Source organism: Psammomys obesus, unplaced genomic scaffold (genome assembly GCF_907164565.1).
Source record: "Psammomys obesus unplaced genomic scaffold, mPsaObe1.curated_primary_1811, whole genome shotgun sequence".
NCBI lineage: Eukaryota > Metazoa > Chordata > Mammalia > Rodentia > Muridae > Psammomys > Psammomys obesus.
The window spans coordinates 11,833,980-11,857,625 of record NW_026590699.1 but is presented as its reverse complement, the minus strand read 5'-3'; the positions used below and the strand labels follow the sequence as shown (position 1 = coordinate 11,857,625).

Genomic DNA, 23,646 nt, shown 5'->3' with positions numbered 1-23,646 from the left:
TATTTGCTCCTTGTGTCCTGTAGGACAGAGAAGACAAGGGAAACTAAGGCTGAATTTATCCAAGAGGTTTTCTGGACTGGGGCCCTATTACCACTAGTAATGGAGTAATTCAAAAGGAGTCAGTTTTTAAACAGTCATGGTTTCCTATGGACAAACTGCTTTATAAATGTCTGAGATGGAGAGATCAATATGCTGTGGGAACACATCCCCGATGGATACACCACCCCTCCTGAGTCTATGGCTAAGGGAAGATTGTAAAAGAGTGGGTGGAAAGATTAGGGATTGTTTCTGACATGAACTCGATGGCAAACTCTTTAAACCCCCCCCCCCCCCAGGGAGAAGCAGCCTTCCTAGGCCACAGAGGAGGACTTTGCAGCCAGTCCTGAAGACACCTGATAAACCAGTATCAGATGGAAGGGGAGGAGGTTCTCTCCTATCAGTGGACTTGGAAAGGAGCAGGGAGGAGATGAGCGTGGGAGGGTGGGATTGGGAGGGAAAGAGGGAGTGGGATAGAGTAGGGATACAAAGTTAACAAACTGTAACTAATATTAAAAACAAAACAAGTATGCTGTGTAGTTTCCTAGAACTAGCTGCATAAAGAAGACTGGAACAATGCTTTTATCAATGGACACGTTAACATGGAAGGGGGAAATTTCTTGGGGTTTTACCTCAGGAATAGGAAAATTATGCTCTCCCAGGGAGTAGCTCCTTGTTGGTTGTCCAACACAAAGTGATCAGCCTTGAGACCATTTACCAAACACCACCACCAAAAGCTGACTTACATGCATGTATATAACAGTAATAATAATTAAAGAAACAGAGGCTATCAGTTCAATAGCATGAGGCATGGCAGTAGTTGATAGAGGGTAGCGGGGAAGGGCTGTGGAAAAGAACATGCTAGGGGCGCATTGAAACTTCTGACATTATGGACCCACAAAAGCCTATCGGCCTTAAAAGTTGTCTAAGATATTAAGCACAGTGACAAGAAGTTTAATTAACACACATTGAAGGACAGAGAACTTGGATATTAAAACAGTTCTCCTGTCTCACTCTCTAATCAATAGGTGGAGTCCAGACACCATAAATATTCTTTGGAAAATAACATTGAGTAATGATATCTAGAAGCTGGGACACCACATATTGGTGTAGAAAGATGTGAATGGATATTGGTCACATAATTTATGTTCAAATGGTACAACAATCATGTGAAGTTCATCAGTTTCTCATGGAGGTGGTCAATCACAAACAAACAGCAAAGCTCCAAAACATGTACGAAGACATTTACTTAGAAATGGTGGAGTCCCTTCTGAGAGAGTCAATAGCTAGCATCTTGCCTTTTCTCTGCTTGAACGGATAGAATCCAGTCTAGATAACTAGCATTTGTGGCCTGTTAGACTGAGAGTTGAACGTGTAACACTGTCTATTCTAAGATAATAGAAAAAAAAATCAAGCTTGCACAGCAAGAGCTTTTACACTCTGGCCATCTTCCATCCCTAAAACAGAAAATGCATAAAAGGATATTCAAGCATTAATTGGAAAATACTTGTCCCTAGGTCCATTTAAATAATCAGCTGTAAAATCTATTCCAAAAGAAAAAAACGCCAAAATAGTGTTACCTATTCTCAATATTATATGTGTTCTCAATAATCAATATAAAATGACTTTTCTGAAGAAGAATAGAATATATGCTGCCCATATTTTATGAGTCTATGCTGAATTGTTTCAAACCTTCTGAAAACTTTGCAAGTTGATATTCTCAAGATCATGGAATGGAACTAGGATCATCTCAAGTGAGATAACCCAGACCCAGAAAGATGCACATGGCATGTGCTCACTTAAAAGGGGCTGATGGGGGGATACAAAATGAATAAAGTGTAATTAATAAAAAATGTAAAAACAGTGGATATTAGAGCTATAGAACAGGATAACCATACTACAATCTACTCTTAGGCATATACCCAAAAGAGGCTCAAGTACACAAAAAGGACATTTGCTCAACCATGTTTGTAGCAGCCTTATTTGTAATAGCCAGAAGCTGGAAACAGCCCAGATGCCCCTCAACTGAAGAATGGATGCAGAAATTGTGGTACATCTATACAATGGAGTATTACTCAGCAATGAAAATTAAGGAAATCATGAAATTTGCAGGTAAATGGTGGGACCTGGAAAGGATCATCCTGAGTGAGTTGTCCCAGAAGCAGAAAGACACACATGGTATATACTCACTCATATAAACATACAACATAGAATAAACCCACTAAAATCTGTACATCTAAAGAAACTAAGCAAAAGAGAGGACCCTAACTAAAATGTTCAATCCCCATCCTGAAAGGCAAAGAAGATGGACATCAGAAGAAAAAGAAAACAGTAAACAACCTAGGAACCTGCTACAGAGGGCCTCTGAAAACCAGAAGAAAACAGGAAAAAACCTCAGAACCTGCCACAGAGGGCCTCTGAAAGCCTCTGCAGTGCAGACTGTCAAAGCAGATGCTGAGCCTGATGGCAACTGTCGGGCAGAGTGAATGGAATTTTATGTAAGAAGTGGGAAATAGTAAGAGCTGGAGGGGACGGGAACTCCACAAGGAGAGCAACAGAACAGGATAATTTGAACACAGGGAACTTCCCAGAGACTTATATTCCAACCAAGGACTACCCGTGGAGATAACCTAGAACCCTGACAATGCAGCCACTTCTGATGACTAAGATCAGAAAGAAGGAGAGAAGGACCTTCCCTATCAGTGGACTTGGGAAGGGGCATGCATGCAGAAAGGGGGGGGAGGGTGGGACCAGGAGGGGAGGAGGGAGGGGCTTATGGGGGGATACAAAATGAATAAAGTGTAATTAATTAAAAAAAATCCTCTCCAGCATATGATAAAAAAACACAGCTTAGTTATGATTAAATGAAAGATTGCTAGATTAATAAATCAAGAAAAGTTAATAAACATATTGATCAAATTATTTTTTGCATTAATTTATTTTTACCATAAATGATTTATATGATTAATTAGGAGCTTAGGTGTTTTTCTACAAATGATGTTGGAAGAACTAGATAATTATCTAGAGAAGAAAGTGCATATTCCACACACTCATGTGCAAATTTATTTTAATATATTGCTGAAATAGTTTTAAGACCTTAAAACTTATAAAAACCCAATATAATAGGACCAATAGCTGAAGCTACTCAAGTCAAATTTATGGGCACTCTGAACTAAATGAAAAAACTCTTTGATGGAAGTTGTGGCCAGGTGGGAGAGATCGCTCTGATTATACATTGTCCTCCCAATGGACTTGAACCTAACAGGATCTTGAAATCCCAGGACTCCAGTGACCCCACTCATCTGTGTCAAGGCAGTCTCAGGTTGCAACAAGGACAATGTCAGGGCAAGCTGCAGAAAATGTGGCCACTCTGGTCATCTGACTTTTGAGAGCCGCAAATTTCTCTGGGTAGACTGCCAAAACAACATGGTGGTGCATGTCAGCAGCACAAGTAGTGAAGACATGATAAAAACGATGAAAAACGGAGCAAACTGCAGGCTCTGCAGGAGAAAAGAATAAATGAAGAGGAGGAGAAGAAAACAAAAACAAGCAAGGAGAAAATTAAATTAAAAATAAAGAGAAAAAAGTCTTATTCCAGCTCCACTGAAGAGGACTCTTCAAAACAAAAGAAACAAAAGTATCAGAAGAAAGAAAAAGGGAAAGGAAAAAGTAAAAGAACCAATGAAGAAATGAAAAACACCCCAAAAAGGTAAAGAAGAGAAAAATGAAAAAGCACTCTTCCCTTAGTCATTCTGAATTCATGAAAAAGTAACTGAGTCTTTGGCGTGACTCAGAAAATTGACGAATTTAGTTTTTACAATCATTGTACCTTCCTTGGAACTGTTATGTAATTATACTTCGTAGCGAATCCCAGCCTCTTCCATGAAGGCATTTTCACAGACCCTTATCTCTCTGCCCATCTGTATTAAACCCACGTTCTTTCTTGGCGGCAGTGCCTCAAGTATAGGTAAGTGTACATACAAAGCAGCGCACGCTGGCTGTTTGTGTTCTGTGTGTTAGGCCAGCGCCGTCACTTGGTCAGTGAACTAGCACATGCTTTACGGCAGTCCAACAATCTACATAGCAGTGTGCACCACGTCTGCCCCGGTGAGGACGCTCCATTGGTGGTAGTGCCTTGCTCTTCACACTGAACAGCTATATGTCCTCTGTGATGTATGAAGATAGTGAGGTTCTTCACTCTTGTTTTTAATCTCTAGGCTTTTTAAATAATATTATTGAGGATAAAACTCCTTTAATGACCTTAAGGGCTAAGGTTTTGGGCTTTTGTTGTTGTTTGTTTTCTTGTTTGGTTGATTTTTTGAGACAGAGTTTCACCATGTAGCCTTGGCTATCCTGAACTCGCTTTGTAAACCAGGCTGGCCTCAAACCCACAATGATCCTCCTGCCTCTGCCTCCTGAGTGCCAGGACCATAGGCGTGCTCTACTATGCTCAGCAGGTAGTAAGTTTTTAAATGAATAGGATCTACAGGAAGATAATAATGAAAGTATCTATAACAAAGTGTCAATGTTTTGTGAAATGCATGTTTTTATAACAATAAATGTCCCCCTTTTAAAGAGAATCACTTAGCTTACTAGACGGTCTGGCAGGGAGATTCTGTGCTGGTCAGGATTATTAGGGTAGATCCTGGGTTGGTTTATAAATGTGCTGTCCTGGCATGTCTTACAGTGCTACCTCAGCAAAATCCTCATTAAACCTGATTTCTATTATATCTAGTGTATATGATACTTACATATATGAGAATTATGGCCATTTTTATGAATGTTCGCATATATTTGTGTTTCTGAAATGGTTTTGAAGTGAGTTTCACACTGAACTTCTGGATTCACAGATAATCGATGTTGATATTCCTCTTTCGCTTCAGTCACAAATCTTAGCCGCACTGTGAAAATTTTTAAATTAAGATTTTTCATTCTGTACTTTTTTTCCTTTTTTAAAAATTTTTTATTAATTACACTTTATTCATTTTGTATCCCCCCATAAGCCCCTCCCTCCTCCCCTCCCGATCCCACCCTCCCTCCCCTTTCTGCATGCATGCCACTCCCCAAGTCCACTGAAATGGAAGACTTGGAGGTAGCATCATGAAAGCCTTTGTATAATAATGAAATGAGTATATGAGTAAGCAGTTATCAATGACATAATATTGGATTTAAATGTTTCTTACATTTTTAATTCATGGTGGTCAGTGTAGAGCAGTTTACCATCTAGTATTCTCTAATATCAACACGTTAGTTAACACATCATGCCATAAAAGCATTGAAAACGGCCTGTTATCATGGAGCAGCACCAGAGTTTCTAAGTACCTTCCTAAGGTGCACTTATGCATCTTAAAATTGGTTAGTAAAGACGTGGCTGAGGACAAATTCATGTCCATGAGATCAGGTATGTACACTTGGCTTTGCAGGCTGGAGAGCTTTATCAAGTCTCTCTTGCCCACCACCCAAACTGGCATTCTCTAGCCAACTTGGGTCCTCAAAAGTCTCTTAATGTACCCTCACCTCTGCTCACATCCCTCAAAAGTCACACCCACACCCTACCCTAGCATTGCATCTGCAGTTTTTCTACTAACTGGTTACTCTCTTGGCCCATAAAGAAGAATTTTATTTAGAGTTTATTCAGTTATTGAGACTAATGCACAGAACTTCTAGATTTTTAAAGATTTGTTTTGTCTATGCTAATTTTTGAAAGTTAGGTTCCTTATCTGGATGAATAAAAATTAGTATCATTATAAAAATTTTAAAAATCCTTTTTAAATAACAGCAGGGGAGCTGGAAAGGTGGCTCTGCAGTTAAATGTGCTTGCTGCCCTCAGAGAGGACCTCAGTTCAATTCCCAGCATCCTTACAGGGAGGGTCCTAGCCACCTGGACCTGTCACTCCAGCTCTGAGGGCATAGGTACCTTCATCTGACCTCTGTGGTACCCATGAGTATCTAGCGGATGCTCACAGACACACATGTGCAAGTGAATTTAAGGTTTTTTAATTTTAAACTTAAAAAGAAATAGCGAATACTGCATAAAGAAATGCCCTTGTCCCATTGTGTATGTTACATTTTAGAAATGACAGTAGTTGTAAATGAAGAGTTCATCATATTAGTAAATTTTATTTCTCTTAATTGTAAGAAAATGTAAGTTGACTTGTAAGGGTTTTCTCCCCCTTGGGTTGTGACAAAGCTAATGATTCAGAAATGTTATATATAATCAGCCCCTCCACTCAGTAATCTGCTATAGAAAGTAAAAGATTTTAATGGTAAAAAAAAAACCTCTTTGATGAAACTCATAAATAAGTACACAGAAATAAACAATACACTGCAAGCTACCTTTAAAAGTATACTATTGTATATTTCACTGAAGCAATGCAAAAAGTTAAAATATCAGAAACTGATTCATTTTGATTCTTTACATAGACAAATAATTCTGTAAGTATGGTTTATAGAGGAAGTACTTCATAAACACTTGATTATGTGTAAACATTAAATAAATTAGTCCTTCATAACAGTCATTTGAAGAGTGAAGATAAAACTCACACAACTAACATAGCTAATATAGTGAGCAATTTCTTAATTTAAGTTACATTCTAATTAAATCATTTATATATGCCTATCCATGCCAGGGTTATTTTCATTTGACTGGAACTACTTTACTTCAAAAAATAAAAGAAAGGAAGAAAACGTGACCATTTTATTTAAAGATTTATAAGCATTATGAGATTTAGACAAAAAATTTCAACCCTGAATTCTAAAAGACTATTTACTATCAATATTTTAGGATTAAAGTTTTATCTAAATATGCTAGTTAGTTTAATTAAGCCTTATATAACACAGGGTCAGTAAACTGGTGACCTATTGGAATTTAAATGAGCAATGCATTGATTTCCAACAGTAATAAAAATATGGTGAAAATGGAAATAAACCAAAGAAGGAAAACATTGGTAAAATCAATAATACCTTATTAAAGGGCAATGAGAAACCTCATATAGACAGTTCTTGCATTGGGTTAATGGATGTCAAGAAGCAATATTACAGAAATGAAAAATATCCCTTAAGTCCTTTTATAAGTTCTACTTAAATCTATCAAAATAAAAATGTTTTTTATACTGAAGGTGTAATATGCAAAAGTAGTTAACTTTCAAAAGAATAATGATTTTTATATGACTCAAGGCAGATATCAAAGACACCATGAAGCACAAAGTAGAAGAATAATGATTTACTGTACTCAGCAATGAAGACAGGGGACTCTATGATGTGATAAGACTTAGGTGTTGAGTCATGTTAAAAGATTGAGTGAGTCATTGTGTACTCAGGCATGAGTTACTCAGGTGCCTGAGGCTTAAAGGCAGACTTTAAAGAGATTGCTCTTTGAAAAAATTCTTAAAATTTCTAAACGGGTTTGATATTACATTTTCCTAAGATTTAAACAATATTTAGTTTCTCATACTGAACTTTGTTCTATTTATGTTGTGATTTTTAAATTAAAAGATATGGAGTATGCAAGGTAGCTCAACAGACAAAGATATCTGCCATCATGAATGACAAACCACATGATGGAAAGCAAAATTGAATCACACACACACACAAACACACACTCTTTCCAGTCCCCCATCACACTACCCTCAAACCAAAATGCAATAAACAAATCAGGCATAATTTAAAAACTTAAAATATGTTCATGGCTCTGCCATACAATACTGAAATGCAGGCATCTTTTTATTGGTTGGCAATGTCATCATAATTTCTCTACTTACTGACTTTCATAAGCACTGTGTCTGTTGAATGCAGTGTTGTCTCCTTTCCTGGGTCTATTTTGTTGTTGTTTCTTGCTAGCCATCTCATTTGGTCTGAAAAAACTTTGATGACTTTACAATTAGCGATTCCAGGATCAGTGGCCTGTGGTTTTATCCTGCTCAAGTATCCATTTGAAGTTGAAGTTTGTCTTATGTCAGTTTTTGAAGATCTTTAATTTGCCTTGACCTTTGATTGCTCAAAAATAACTCTTCAAAACTTTCTCCTTTTGATAATAGCAAACTTTAATTTAGAATAAAAGTAGAGAGTATGAAAAACCAGCAACCATGCTGAGTTCAGTACTTTCCAGACTTGGACAAAACTCACAAAATTGGCACCTGTGAATTAACTTTTTGTGTGTGTTTTCCTTTTAAAATGTCATTTTCCCTGTAATTCACAAGGCTACTTTATTTGTAAATAAAATAGATGTTAACCATTAAATTCATACACATCTACTGGACTAATTACTACCTGTATTAAGTCCAAATGGCATGCATTAACTTGTTGAAACATCTTAGTTTTGTTTAGCATACACTGAAGAATTCATGGTTCAAAGATGCATGTATTACTGAGATCAAATTAAATCCATTGCAAGGCATATGTTTCTAGTTAATTAGGGTCCAAAGTGCATTGACTGAGCTCTGGTAAATGAGAAACACTTATTCTTCTTTGATGTAATCTGTTTCCTCATTCCTACCTACCATGAAATACCTCCTTTGTGCCCTCCACCGAAATATTATTCAACCGGATCCTATGGGGACGATTTGATGTTAATGCTAAGTCACAAATATAAATCGAAAGGGATAATAAAATTAACTTTCTGGAGTAAGAGGCCATCTGAAATATTACTATGGTGATGAGAATGATGTAATTGATGGTATATATATATCAGAATGTGTATGTATGTCTGTTCCTATGCACGCATGAAAGAGTGTTTGTGTGTAAAGGAGCGAAAGGAAGAAGTGACAGAGTTTTCTTAAAGGTATTTTGGAAAGTAAAGCTCTAGAATATTTTGGGCATTGAGGATCTTGGTTATCAGAATGGTGGAGAGTATCCCAAGGTGAAGACAGGATGTCTAGTACCTCATGGTAGAAAGGTCACAAGCTCAGTGATGGTTTACATGGCAATAAATCCCCGCTGCACTTGAGTCCCAGTGTTGGGCTAAAAACGTGTGGAAAAACCTCCGTGCTTGGGCACAGGGTCTTTTCTGAGAATGACATGCAACCAAGGACCATGTATGAATGTAACCTAGAACCTCTGCTCAGATGTAGCCTGTGGTAGCTCAGTAACCAATTGATTTCCCATAGTGAGGGGAACAAGGACTATTTCTAACAGGAACTCAATGACTGGCTCTTTGGCCTCCCCACTCCCCAAGGGAGGAGCAGTCCTGTTAGGCCACAGAGGAGAGCTTTGCAGCCAGTCCTGAAGATACCTGATAAAACAGGATCAGCTGAATGGGGAGGAGTTCCCCCTATCAGTGGACTTGGCAAGGGGCACGGTGGAGATGAGGGAGGGAGGGAGGGAGGGATTGGGAGGGAATGAGGGATTGGGACACGGCTGGGATACAGAGTTAATAAAATGTAACTGATAAGAAAAAAAATAAAATAAAAAAAAAACCCTCCGTGCTTTAGATTTCTCATGCGTAAATGAAAAAAATTCCAAATAACAATTTAATATCTTGGGTGGAATGAGCAATTATTAGCAAGAAAATCTTGGTCTCACTCATTTTGCTTATTTATTTATTTATTTTAGTTTATATAAGTCTTTAGATTTTTTATTAACACCTAAATTAATCATTGAATGAAAAGTGCTCAAAATGTACTTTATATTTATGGCTCCTCTAAACCTATTAAAATGACAGCTAAAATCCTATCTAGAAAAAAGATTTTGTTAGCTATCCATCAAGGTTCCAAGTGTGTGGCCTCCACTGTAAACTGTGAAGGATAACAAAGATGATGCTTGCCCCATATTAGTGATAAAGAAGCAGCGACGAGTTTCTGCTTACAGGTGTCACACAGGAGCAAGCCAGCTACCCTTAGGTTAATCCTCTGCCTTTAGCCTGTTTCAGCACTACCGAGACTTTGTGCTTAGCTTCTCTCATTCAGGACCATCACTGCTTCAGCATAGGGCAGTTCAACAGAAGCACAATTTTAAGAAAAAATATAAAAAGTTTCTGTGTTCTCAGCTTTAGAGAGTAGAGAGTTAATTTGGAGAATAGGAAATACTGAATTTACAAATAAAGTTCTGAAATCACAAATGAGTCATATAATGTTCCAAGGGTCATTTGATAGTGCTAGACAGAAATTCTTGCCTGCTAGATGCTGTATTTCACCATATCATATGGAGATTTCCTTATTTTTATGTTCCTATGACTTGGCACACAGAAATGATACAGAAAAGGTTAAGTCTTAACTTTAATTCAAGCCTTATGGAAAAAATAAGAAGTGATTATGGACAATAAAATTCCATGTTTCATTTTATAGAATATTTCTATAAAACATCTTTTACAAAAATAGCATAGAAGTACTCAATAGAAATTGAATAATCCTTTCATTTTGAATGAATTACAATCTTATATATTAACAAATTTCCTGAATTATTTTTCTGTACTTAACTTTAGTTGTATTGACTCCATCTCATGCCAAAGATGCCTTTGGCAAGAATTTGGAAATGTTTGTTTTGTAGGCTGTGCTTTATTTGTTGTAGAGGATTCTCACACAGTAATGTACTTGTAGAATATTGCTAGCTTTAGGCTTTCTCAAATTCTAGGCAAACTCACTCTCCAAGCTCCCAGAGCAATTTTTATATGGAAAGAGAGAAGGCCAATTCAGAGACCGATGTTGCAGTGATTCTGCATGAAGTTGAATCTGGACTGAACATGGCAAGGGTCTGACACCACTGGGAGGGGGCATTTAGACTGGCATTGACTTAGCAGGAGGGAGGGAACTGAGCAAGCACAGCGCAGTAAGAAAATGTCAGATAGTTGTGACCACCGTAATTCTCAGTGACAGCAGTTTGGGAGCACCAGATTGGCATGTACTGTTGTGTTAACACTTTGGCTCATTTGTTTCTGGGAAGACATGTATCACGTTTACTTATTTGTCAAAGATGAGTATGCCCAGACCAAGAACTAAAATGTACTTACGTAAAAGGAACTTTTATTCACCTGAGGTAACTGTCCTTTAAGAGGTTTACAGCCTCTGCCTGTGAAGCTGGGCCTAGTCCTGGAAGCTTCTAGGCTCCATGCAATCTAACCTAGGCCTAGAATGTTTTCAGTCTCTGAGACTTACTGCTTAATCAGCTCACCCTAACACATTCTTACCGAGTTCTGGGCTGGCTGGTTTTACTTAGCTGTTCTGACTCAAACACCTTTACCAACAAACTTAATCTGGCTTTTCTCTCAGAGTCTGAATTGTGCTCAGCTTAGCCTCAAACTAACTTGAGCCATCTTTTCTAATCTTCTGAATCCGCATTCTCTTGTTTATTCAGTCTTCACTTGCGTCCTCTCTCTGCAACCTGTCTTTTACTGTCCTGGTAAACACTGCCTCCTTTTCTCTCTGCATTGACCCTTAATTAAGTAGCGTTCCTTTCCTCTCTCATCTCTTGAGAGTTGGGTGTATCCTCTTCTCTCAAATCTCTGATTTCTCACTTTTTCTGCAGCTCAATCAGATATCATTTTCAAACATGGGTGCTTCCTTCTACAAACTCTCTTTACCTTCATTGTTTGGAATTAAAGACTTATACCACCACACCTGGGCCTAATTGATTCTTTACCTGAAACTTGCTCTATAACAAGGTCTTGAACTCAGATCTGCTTGCCTTGTCTCCTGGATTAAAGATGTATTGGTTTTCTGCTGGATCACACAGACCTAGAAGGTCTTTGGATGTGATCTTTTTCCAGAACACCCATGTTCTGAATTAACATTCCTCTACAGAATTATTTATAATTTATCATTTTTTTAAATCATTTTCAAAGTAAGTCCCTGAGATTTTATATTATGGTGTTGTATTCCAGCAACCTTGGCACAGAAGGGAGTGAGGCACAATGGCTATGATTTTATGGTCAACTTGAGCTGCTCAGGGTGGTCTGGAACAAGAGGTGTCATAGGGAGACTCTGTCTTTATTTATTATTTATTATTTCCTGACATTAAATTAAACATGAGATAGGGACTCAAAAGTAAACAATAACATGCATAAACTTTATTGCTTAAAGTTAGTAACTGTGGACTTACCTACAGATTTCGATTTTGCACAATTCTTCATAGCTGACCCATTTCATTTCCCTTTGATTGAATCATAAGAAATTCACCTAAAAATGTTTTAGAGACGTGTGTAAGAAAACTGTTTGGCTTAGTCATATACATTAACATAACATAAATATCAAGACTGTTTGAAACAATTTATGTTATTACAATTTTCTAAAACAAAAATGAAGCTTTATTACATTTTAGACATACATGAGAAGCTAAAAGATCCCTTAATTTCTCAAGATGTATACAGCGCTGGCATAGCAGCTGAGTTCCCACAGATATTTATGTTCCTTTTTTTCCCTTGGACTTCAGTCCCATCATCGTTTCCTCTTTGATATGCGAGAGTTTAATGAAATTGTCAGATAAATAAAACTCCTACCATCCTGTCTTCTGTTTCTGGTGCAGAGCTCAGTCTTCTCACATAGAGGGCAGCTTTGTCCCTCGGAATTGAAGACTGCACCACCGGTGTACTTTCCCCAGACACACAAAACCGAGCAGAGTCCAAAACATTGTAATAACGTTTGTCTCTGATGCTGATGAGGGCCAACACATATTAATTTGTCATTTGCTGCATATTTATCAACCAGATTGCTGACTATTTCCACACTGAGGCAGTTAAAATCCTTTATTAAAAATGATGTCTTTGAAATCTAATTTATTTTAGCATGCATATATTTTTTTGTCTGATTTTTATGTCACACAAACTAATAATGTTTCAAAAATGTTAAGTTGAAATGGTAGGCTTTACAAATTTATTATATTTTCTTATTAATTTTGTTTGGTATACTATTTTATACCCTCGCATTTGCTTTCACAGCAATGACTCCTCTAATGTGAGTGAGTGTGTGTGTGTGTGTGTGTGTGTGTGTGTGTGTGTGTGTTTATACATTCTCTAGTGGTACTGGTTAAATGAATGCTGGTAGTTACCATGACAATCACAATCTTAGGGAGCTATGTTTCAGATCATTATAGTGGGGTATTATTGAGAAAATGGGTCTCAAAAAAAAATGAATCAAGGTAAGTGGTCAAACAAATATTTGAACAGAGCTTTTCATATCTTACTCAGATAAGCTAAAGTATACATGAAAGGTTTGTTACCTCTGTGCCTGTGCTAACACATACCATACTGTCTTTTCTGAGTCATTACGAAGAATATAAAGATTTTTATAAGGTTAAAGGTGAGTTACAGATCACAAGGTAGAGTCTAATAAACTTAGGTTGGACATGAGTTGGACAAACAATATTGATTTTTGACCTCACCAATAAAAGCACTCACACATGCCCTGTGCCCAGTGTGGTATATTATCCCTTTAACCTTTTGAAGTATGAATGTATCATTACTATTGCTATGTGTATCACAAATATTTAGACATATAGGTTTTACCTGCTGTGGCTTTGGGAGCATAAACACTGAAACTGATAGTTCAGTAAATAAGTACTGCAGGAAAACTATCAAATTTTCAAACTGGAAGGTCCATGGTAAAAATTCACAGAAAAGAGAGTGAGAGATTTTGTATTTAGCACCTTAAAAACTGAGTTTGGCTATAAATACGTCTACTGGCTATAACTCAGCCATCTAAGCAGTTACCTTTATTCTTCGTGCCCAACTCACCTGTCACAGAGTTGGCTGTGTTTGAAACATGGACATTTATGTTTGCGCCGTCTGGAGGCCAGGACTGTAAGACCCATGTACCAGGTAAAGCAGTTTGTTTTCACATTGCTCTTCTTTGTTTGAGACATCCAGCTATGAGCTTGGTCTTCACTGGACACCTTTATCTACCCAGTAATACAGGGTCTTTTCTTGTTTGTTTGTTTGTTTGTTTGTTTAAGTTGCATGCAATATCTTCCTGCAAAATCATCTTAACTTGATTTAAAATATGTAGTTTTTAAGATCATATTTTATGATCTTAAGATACGTATTTTCTTAATTTTTATTTTTTTGTATTAATTACAGTTTATTCACTTTGTATCCCAGCTGTAGCCCCCTTCCTTTTCCCCTCCCAATCCCACACTCCCTCCCTCATCTCCTCCTGCACCCCTCTCCAAGTCCACGGATGGGGGAGGTTCTGTTCCCCTTACCAGGGAACCCACTTGGAGACAGAGCTTCCTTGGGTTACATCTGAGCAGGGGTTATAGGTTATATCCATGAATGATCCTTGGTTGAAGTATCAGTCTCTGAAAAGACTCCTTGTACCCAGATATTTTGGTTCTGCTGCTATCCTTGTGGAGCCCCTGTCCTCTCCAGGTCTTTCTATCTCCCCCTTCTTTCCTAAGATTCCCTGCACTCTGCCCAAAGTTTTTTTATGAGTCTCATTATCTGCTTTTATACAATGCTGGTTGGAGTCTTTCAGAGGCCCTCTGTGGAAAGTGCCTGCGTTGTTTCCTGTTTTCTCCTTCTTCCAAAGTCTGTCCCATTTGCCTTTCTGAATGAGGATTGATCATCTTACCCAGGGTCTTCCTTGTAGCTCACCTCCTTTAGGTGTTCAGATTTTTGTATGTTTATCCTATATTACATGTCTATTATCCACTTATAAGTGAGTATATACCATGTGTGTCTTATTGTTTCTGGAATACCTCACTCAGGATGATCTTTTCTAGATACCACCATTTGCCTGCAAATTTCATAATTTTCTCGTTTTTAATTGCTGAGTAGTATTCCCTGTGTAAATGTACCACAATTTCTGTATCCATTCCTCATTGAGGGACATCTGGGTTGTTTCCAGGTTTTGGCTATTACAAATAAAGCTGCTACGAACATGGTTGAACAAATGTCCTTGTTGAGTACTTGAGTGTATTTTGGGTATATGCTTAGGAGTGGTATGGCTGGATCTTGAGGAAGTGCTATTCCTAATTGTCTGAGAAAGCACCAAATTGATTTCCAAAGTGGTTGTACAAGTTTACATTCCCACCAGCAATGGAGGAGGGTTTTCCTTTTTTCACAACCTCTCCAGCATGTATTGTCACTTGATTTTTTGATCTTAACCATTCTGATGGGTAAGATGAACTCTCAGGGTCGTTATTGTATATTTTTATTCATTATTTCTGATGAACAAAGAGAAAAATCAAGATATTTAAATGGAAGAAATAAAATGTAGAAGTGAAACGTTCTAAATCAGAGAATACAAATATATGCTATGATTATTTCATATTTAGACTGTAGAGCAATTAAGAAGCACATAATCTGACATCTCTAACCTTAGTTCTTTGAGCAACAAATTATCCACAGTAGTTCAAGGTATTGTGATATTGCCCTATAGTTTTTATAGCTTGTCATCAATAAAATACAGAGTATGTGCATCTTCTTCTTCATATGTGTAGAAGTGTTTGTGTCCATGTGTGAATGTATGTTTGCAAGTATGTGATGCATGTATACATGTGTATGTATGAATGGAGCCCAAGGGTGGCATCAAAAGTCTTTGCAACATATTACCTGGGTCACCGGATCCCATTTAAACTTGGAGTCCAAAACCTTTTTAGTCTGGTTAGGTAGCTTACTCCTGGAATCTCCTGTGCTCCCCTTATGAATACTGAAATTACAGATAGGCCACCATGCTTGCCTGCAATTTATGTGGTTTCAGAGACCTGACTTCTGGTCTTCACACTTGGACAGAAAACTCTTTAAACACAGACCCATATTCTCAGCCTAATTTGTGTATCTTCTCTTACATGTGATTGCTTGACAATTCAATAATTCTAAAAGACATTAAATGGGCATAATGGATATAATTTTACCAGCCAGAGTTTTAACACCTTAATATTTCCTAAATGTTTTAAGTTAATATTTTTATATATTTTTTAATTTTTGATTACTTTAACCAAATATTTGAGGTAAAACAAGGAAAATGTAATTTTGATTCATGGTTTCAGAGGGTTCCTGTCACTTAGATCCAAGAATCGTTTTCTTGGGTAGAACATCTTGGCAGTGGATGGATATGGGTAAAGAAACCTGTTCACGTCATGATGAACTTCAGAGTCAGGGAATGTAAACACTGACGGGTAAATAATCCCCAACATCCAACCACGACAGACCCGGATCCTGGAACTGGGCCCCGCCTGCTATGATTTCCAAACGTTCCCATGGTAGCACTTCTACCTGGGGATCAAAAGTTAAAATCATGAAGTATATTTCATATACCAAATCATAGCAATTTCTGAAACAAAAGAGGTTGCAATGAAGTCTATGAACAGGAATACAGGAAATATAATTCTAAAAATCTTGGCAGCTACTTGGAAAGCTAAGGATGGTTTTCTGATGATACTTGATTGGATATTTTCTGTTGTTTATCTGTTTTTTAAGCTAGTTGTATAGTAACTTCAGAATAACACAGCAGAAGATTCATTTGGTTGGGTATTTACTAGAGTAGCACTCAGGACTTTGACTTCGTTGTAAATCAAAATGTCAACACTAGGAACTGTATTTGGAAGTGAGTAGGCAGCCGTGCAGACCCTGGCGCACAAATCCAGTGACCTTAAGCACATCTCCACTGTTGCTCTGCTGTTCCAGCTGTCACCAGTGTATTATCCCGAAGCAGATTATAATAATTAGTTCTCAGTCATGTATGTGCCAAACTTCAGAAATCAGAGAAAAATAAAGTATGCCATATAGTTTAGTAAAATATTATGTACTACACAGAAAAGTAATTCTAAGCAGTCCTATGTAACTTTCTCAAAATTTGTAATTATTAAATGTAATACTTTATATAATGTCTATATACCTAAATGTTAATAAAGCCTCTTAATTGTATTAGGCAGTTTAGTATGAATTATAATTTTGAATGTCATTGTTCTTGTTTTATGACTTTCTGTGTATCATTCAAATTAATCTATGTGACTTACTCAAAATTACAAAATATCATGTTTTTCATGATATTAAATATTAAATTTAGATTCTAATATCTTCTATATGTTATGTGTCATAAGAGTATGTGTGTTTATATAAATTCATTAATAGCTGCATTGCAACAAATATCACATAACAACCATAAATCAAGCAAGGAAGAATGTGGGACCATATCAAATGAATATTTGTCACCTACTTTTAGTCTATTAGAACAGTCAAAACATATACTTATCTTCAAAGGCTATTTTTGGCCTTTGCCCCCAGAACTGGTGGAAACCACACCTGCTAAGCAAAACCAAGTAGTGTTGACAGATGGGCTTGTGCCTCCATACCTGAGACAGCCTCCCTTGCGGCTCAAGGGAAGCTATTTTCGGCTAATCAAATGCATGTGCTTCCAGGTTTTTTTGTTTTTTTTTTTTTTTCAGTGTGATATGCTCACCTAGTTCGACATCTAAAACCTGACTGACTTCTATGGGAACATTGGAAATAAGAGCTCCTTGGCAGATCTCCAGGGAGAAAGAATAAAGTGCACATTTTGATAACATGCCGGGCCAGGTCAAGCCACCACTCTCCAAATATGAGGTTTATTCACACATGCTCATGTGATGTAGTCTTCATCCAATCAAAAACTAGTTCTTATCATGGCAGGCTTAGAAGAAGCTAGATGTGGACATTTACTTCTTGGCTGTAAAATGAGCTGGGTTTTGTTTTTCCTGAAATCATGGCATGGCATTGAATGCAGACACATTAAAAAAAAAAAAAAAGGTTAATCTTGAATGTACATGAGAATAAAATCTACCCAGAGCTTGAGAAGAAACACATTTTAGCAAAATAATGAGAATGCTTTACAGGCACTGTGCTTAAGCCATTAGAGCTGGGGTCATCTTTGGACCCCCAGCCTATGTGAACTGACTGGGACATGCAAAAGAGTTCTTTTCCTCAAAGCATCCACTATGTCAGTTTTGGGAATAGAGAGGATGACAGACTTTTTCAATGTCTGTGGTTATTTCTTCCTTTTAACGTTTATTCCTCTTTCTAGCCTTTTCATGCTTTAAATGTTGCAATACCCCAGTGATTATTCTTGAAAGTCTCCTTTTCAGTCTGCCCTCACTCCCTGGGATACTTTATGTGTCCTTGTGGGAAGACAGACAATCTATGCAAATCATGGTGCTGATACAATGGAAACTTTCATTGCATTTCAGGTTAGAAGCTCAGTTTCTACCATGTCGACAGTTTGCTGCCAAGTTTCCTACATCTCTCTTCCAGGCAAGTCAGGGTTACATGGTGAGGCTATGTATTTAAAGAAAAGAAAACATTTAAGAAATATAGTGTTTTATAACTGATCAAAGTAGAAATGAACATACCTAAGAGATATTTTTATTTGACTATGTAAAGGTGGCATTCACATTTAGGACATATAAATGTTACCTAATCTGTAATTGTTTTCTTTTTGGGCACAGTATCACTATGTAGCGCTAGTGATCCTGGAACTTGCTGTGCAGACCATACCAGCTGACTTGAAACTCACAGAGATGTTCTTGCTTCTACTTCTTGAATGCTAAGAGTAAAAGAATGTACCACCATTATTGCCTTAAATAATTTTTAAAAAGAAATATAAGGTTGTAATATTTCAGCCAATCATAGTTCCTTTTGTGGGTCAACATACCATGAAAATATAACACATTTAAAATTTATTCTTCTGCACATCTGATCTAAAAGTAATAGCACTAATGCGTTGGTGCTTACATATTAAATTTTAACGTCAAGAAAAGATGTAGCTTCCAAATAGCACTTAACAAAAAATGACCTCTACATGCCCTTACACACTCACACACACTCCCCACTCACACTAAAAACACAAAGCTTGATAATTACTCTCAGCTTGGAGGGATAATTTTGTAAATCCATACACTCTTCATTATTTACAATGGCTCTGTGTTAATACATTGGCAACTACTTTTTGTTTTTTTACTGCAAATATTATTTATTTTCTTCCATAATACAATGGTTTTTTTATAAATATAAATTTTCTTTATTACCATTTATTCACTTTGTATCTTCCCTTCCTCCCTCATCTCCTCCCATGCCCCTTCCCTAGTCCACTGATAGTGAAGGACCTCCTCCGCTTCCATCTGATTCTACGGTGGCACATATCTGTAATCCTAACATGTGGGAACCAGAAACAGGTGAATCTCTGTGAATTTGAGGCCAGCGTGGTCTTCAATATGAGATACAGGCCAGCCAAGGCTACACATACTGAAAATTTGTCTAAACAAAAAATGAAACCAAAAGAGAAAACAATAACAACAACAAAAAGCCTATATGCAATTGCTTAGACTTTCACAAAGAACATTAAACATTTTGTGAAACAAAACAATGCTGAATATTCATTTGAAGTCCTGTGGTTCCATAAATGTTTTGTTCACATGTTTGCAATAAAATTACTATATTAATATGTTTCAAATAAAACATTTTGGTACAAACTTTAGTTATGTTCAAATATAGAATCCATGGAGCTGTCTTCAAAGTGACTTTCAGAATTATTTTATAGCTGTATATGTAGAGGTATATTCGTCTAACATTCACCATGCTTCTATTTTGTTTTTGTTTTTTTAATTTTTTGATGACCATATTCATACAAAGATGAGAAACCTACTCCTTAGAGTAGATTTTACTCTAAAATAAAATCGTGTGTTGCTTGAAATCTTGTTGTGTCTGGGTCAGTTCCAATCCTGCTGGACATGCTCGGATTTCATTGAAACACAAACATCATGAAGATGCCAGAGGATTTGTACAGATTTCCACATGCTTGGTGAGGTGGGACAGCCAGGATCCAGCCATTTGCGGGCCCTACAGCTGCCTCACAGAGGCAGCTCAAAGCGCAGGTGGCTACTGGCTCTCCTTCGGTAGCGACTCAAGCATTTAGTTTGGAAAGGAGGCCAGGTGGTCTTTGGGGAACTATAAAAAGTAGCATGTAGAAGCCGAAATGAGAAAAACGTGGGGAATAAACACAAAAGCATGTGTTCACAGAGAGCACTGGAAGGAATGCCAGCTCAGCAGAAATCTGGTAACTAGGCCAGGAAGGCACTGTCTCCTTAGTTTAAATTATTCCTAAGAAATTCTTTCCCGTCTCGTCCTTAACCTTCAATTCTGCTGTATTTTCAAATGTGAAAAAAAAGTATAAATTAGAGAAACAAACTCAAATTCAGCAAATTTAATGGTATGTACTTATAGAGCCTTTGGCTATAGTTCCTCCAAATTATAAATATATAATCCTGCTGATAATAACAGATGATTAATGATTTTTACTTTTCATTCATTTTTATGTCAGCATAAACTATGCAAGAACATGCATATGTTAATAAGTACTTTTCATTCATTTTTAAACCATTCATATTAAGAATGTGCAAGCATCAGTGATTAATCTCTTTAATTTGATAAGCGTCATACACATGGCATTATATGTCAGTTGGTAGAAAATAGCTTACCAAGCACACCTACGCATGAGCACTTATGCTTATTAAACAAGAATAGAGGTCAGCTTTTCTAGCTAAGAACCTTGTCAACAATGGGTATTTTTTTTTGAGAGTGGAGTGAATGAAGAGATTCAGCCTATTAACATTCCTAAAGTTCAGCTTTTCTTTTCTTTCAACTACCAACTTGAAAGATGGAGACTAAGTTATATTCACAAGTTGATCATAATAAATTATATTAATTAAACTTTTGTTAATGACAATAATTTTATGGAACATTTAAAATAAATAAATAAATAAATAAATAAATAAATAAATAAATAAATAAATAAATATGTCAAATTATCAAGCCATGAGAAGTGACAGATAATATTTTTATCTTTAATTTTAGTAAAGCAGGGTAAAACTATTAATTTGGATAGGAACCATGCCTAACCGGTTTCAAATTCTCTATTCTGGTGGTTTGAATGAAATTGAAGCATATCTCATATGTTTGAATACTTGGTTCCTAGTTGGTGGACCAATTTAGGAAGGATTAGGAGGTGTGGCCTTGTTGAAAGAGGTTTGTCATCGAGAGCGGCCTTCTAGGTCCCAAAAGCCCACCCCACCTTGATCTTGTGAATCAAGATACAAGCTCTCAGCTACTGCCCCAGTCTCATGCCTGTCTGCCTAGTGCCATGGTCTCCACCATGATGGTCATGGACTCCAACCCTCTGGAACCGTACCCCAAATTTAATTCTTCCTTTTATAAGTTACCTTGGTTGTGGCATTTTTCAAACTATGGTAAGATTCACTGAATCAGTTAGCGCTGACATATGAGCACGGGTGTAGGGGCAAACCTTGGCACATGGGCATCCCACCATTTTTTAATTTAATTTTATTTATATATTTTTATTACAATGTATTCACTTTGTACCCCACTGCAGTCTCTTCCAGTTCCATCCACCCTCCCTCTTCTCACCCATGTTCTTTCCCTAGTTCCCCAATAAGGGAGGACCTCCTCCCCTTCTATCTGACCCTAGCTTATCAGATCTCATCCAACCTGGCTGCATCATCTTCCTCTGTGAGATAGAAAGGCTGCACCTCACAGGGGGAGGTGATCAAAGAGCCAGCCACTGAGTTCATGTCAGAGGCAGCCCATTTCCCTTACTAGGGAACCCAATTTGGAACTGAGCAGCCAATGGGCTGCCTTTGAACCGGGGGGTCTAGGTCCTCTCCATGATAGTCCTTAGTTGGAGTATTGGTCTCTACAGGACCCCCTAGGCCCAGGTATTTTGGCTTTCTTTTTCTCCTTGTGCAGTTCCTGTACCCTCCAGGTCTTCCTATCTCCCTCTTCTTCTATAAGGATTCCAGCACTCTGCCCAAAGTTTGGCTATGAGTCTCAGTTTCTCCTTTGATATGCTGGTGGGTAGAGTCTTTCAGAGGTCCCCTGTGGAAGGCTCCTGTCCTGTCCCTTGTCTTCTTCTACTTCTATCCAAAATGACCCTGAGATTTCACCTTCTACCCATCACAATGGCTAAGATGAAAAACTCAAGTGACAACACATGCTGGCTGGAGAGGCTATGGAGAAAGGGGAACCCTCTTCCATGGCTGGTGGGAATGTAACCTTGTACACCACTTTGGAAATCAATCTGGTGCTTTCTCAGATAATTAGGAACAGTGATAATTGGGGGAGTATCTCTGGGAAAGTGGCCCCTGGGAGTCTCTGGGGCTGACCCTAGCTGAGATTCTTAACAGCAGGGTTCGTCATGCCTGAACTTGCCATCTCCTGTAGCCAGGTGGGATTTCCAGTGGAGGGAGGGTGACACCAACCTAACCACAAACTTTGAACGCAAATTTTTTTTTGTCTGCAAGAGGTGTAAGGCTAAAGATTGGGCAGAGATTGAGGAAATGGCAAACAAATGACTGATCCAACTGGAAACCCACCCAATGGGAGAGAGCCAACCCCTGTCACTGTTAATGATGCTCTGCTATGCTTACAGACAGGAGCCTAGCATAGCTGTCTTCTGAGGGGCTTCATCCAACAGCTGATGGAAACAGATGCAGAAACAGTAAGCCGAGCTCAGGGAGTTTTGTGGAAGAGGGGGAGGAAGGATTGAGGGTAATTGATTTGTGTTTTCATTGGTTGAGTGATAGATAGATTGATTGATTTCATAGTAGAGGACATTGCAGAAATTCTGGAATACTCTAGTTAACACATGGAAAATTTATCAGCAAAAACAGCAATCTTGAGAAGGTATGAACATGACAGCCACGGGAGCAAAAATGGCCAGAGCATTGTGAAGCAGCAGGAGAGTCACCCAAAGAGACAATATTTAACTCAGAACTGTGAATTTACAGCAGAAAGGTGTCCATGGTAGACACGAAAGCCATTTTCTGACTTCTGCACTTACATCTAAGAGTTTTAAGATTCCAAAATGGAATTTTCTCACTTCAGATCCATGCTTTCAATGAAGGTCTTTTCATCTTGATCTAAACTGAATTCCTTTTCCAAGATTAAATTTATGAAATGAAACTGTAAATATTCTCTAGATGTAAGATGTTTCTTAATTAGAAACTTGGAAACCTCTTTAAATAAAAACTTGACTTTTACTCAGTAGCTTTTGAGAGTTAAGCCGTTGTTTTTTTCACCAATATGAACTTTCTCTGGTTGACTGTGGAGAAATGGACACTTGAAAAATGATGCTATTTTAAAAATATAGTATTTTGGAAATATTATTGATATAATTTAAAATTGAAATCAGGATTTTTTTCATTTTAAGTGTCATTATTTTTTAATATCCCCCCAGGAAACATAACCATGTTTCCTAAGCTAATGGGACACAGTTGGATTTGCATGATTATTCAGAATTAATAATCAACTTTTTACTGAAGGAGAAAGCATCAATTTTAAAATAAAATTTGAGTAGTGATTTTTATTTTAAATCATCTATTAAAGGGATAAAATGATTATTTAATAGTGTATTTTCTGACATACACATAAATTCTAAATGCGTATTTCAGAGCCAATGTGTAGTCTGAAGGAAAGATGTCAAAATCCAGGGGTGCTGGTCTTTGTGCTCAGGTGTTTCTGGGCATCTTGGTGTCCTTATTTCTCTCTGCCACACACTCTGACAGATCCCTGCTTAATGAATGGCTGCAGATACAAAGACACTCTATTCCTGCAGCATCAGCCCTTTGCTGACACGCCTTATCATGGCAATTTGTCTCACCTTTCCTTGTGTGTACTATCTTTCTGAAGTTTTATCT

At 37.5% G+C, this 23,646-nt stretch overlaps 1 pseudogene; it reads left to right on the top strand.

Annotated features, from left to right (window-relative positions):
- Nucleotides 1–846: 846 nt before the first annotated feature.
- LOC129677825 (protein SREK1IP1-like) lies at nt 847–3,808 on the top strand (annotated as a pseudogene).
- The last annotated feature ends 19,838 nt before the right edge of the window (nt 3,809–23,646 follow it).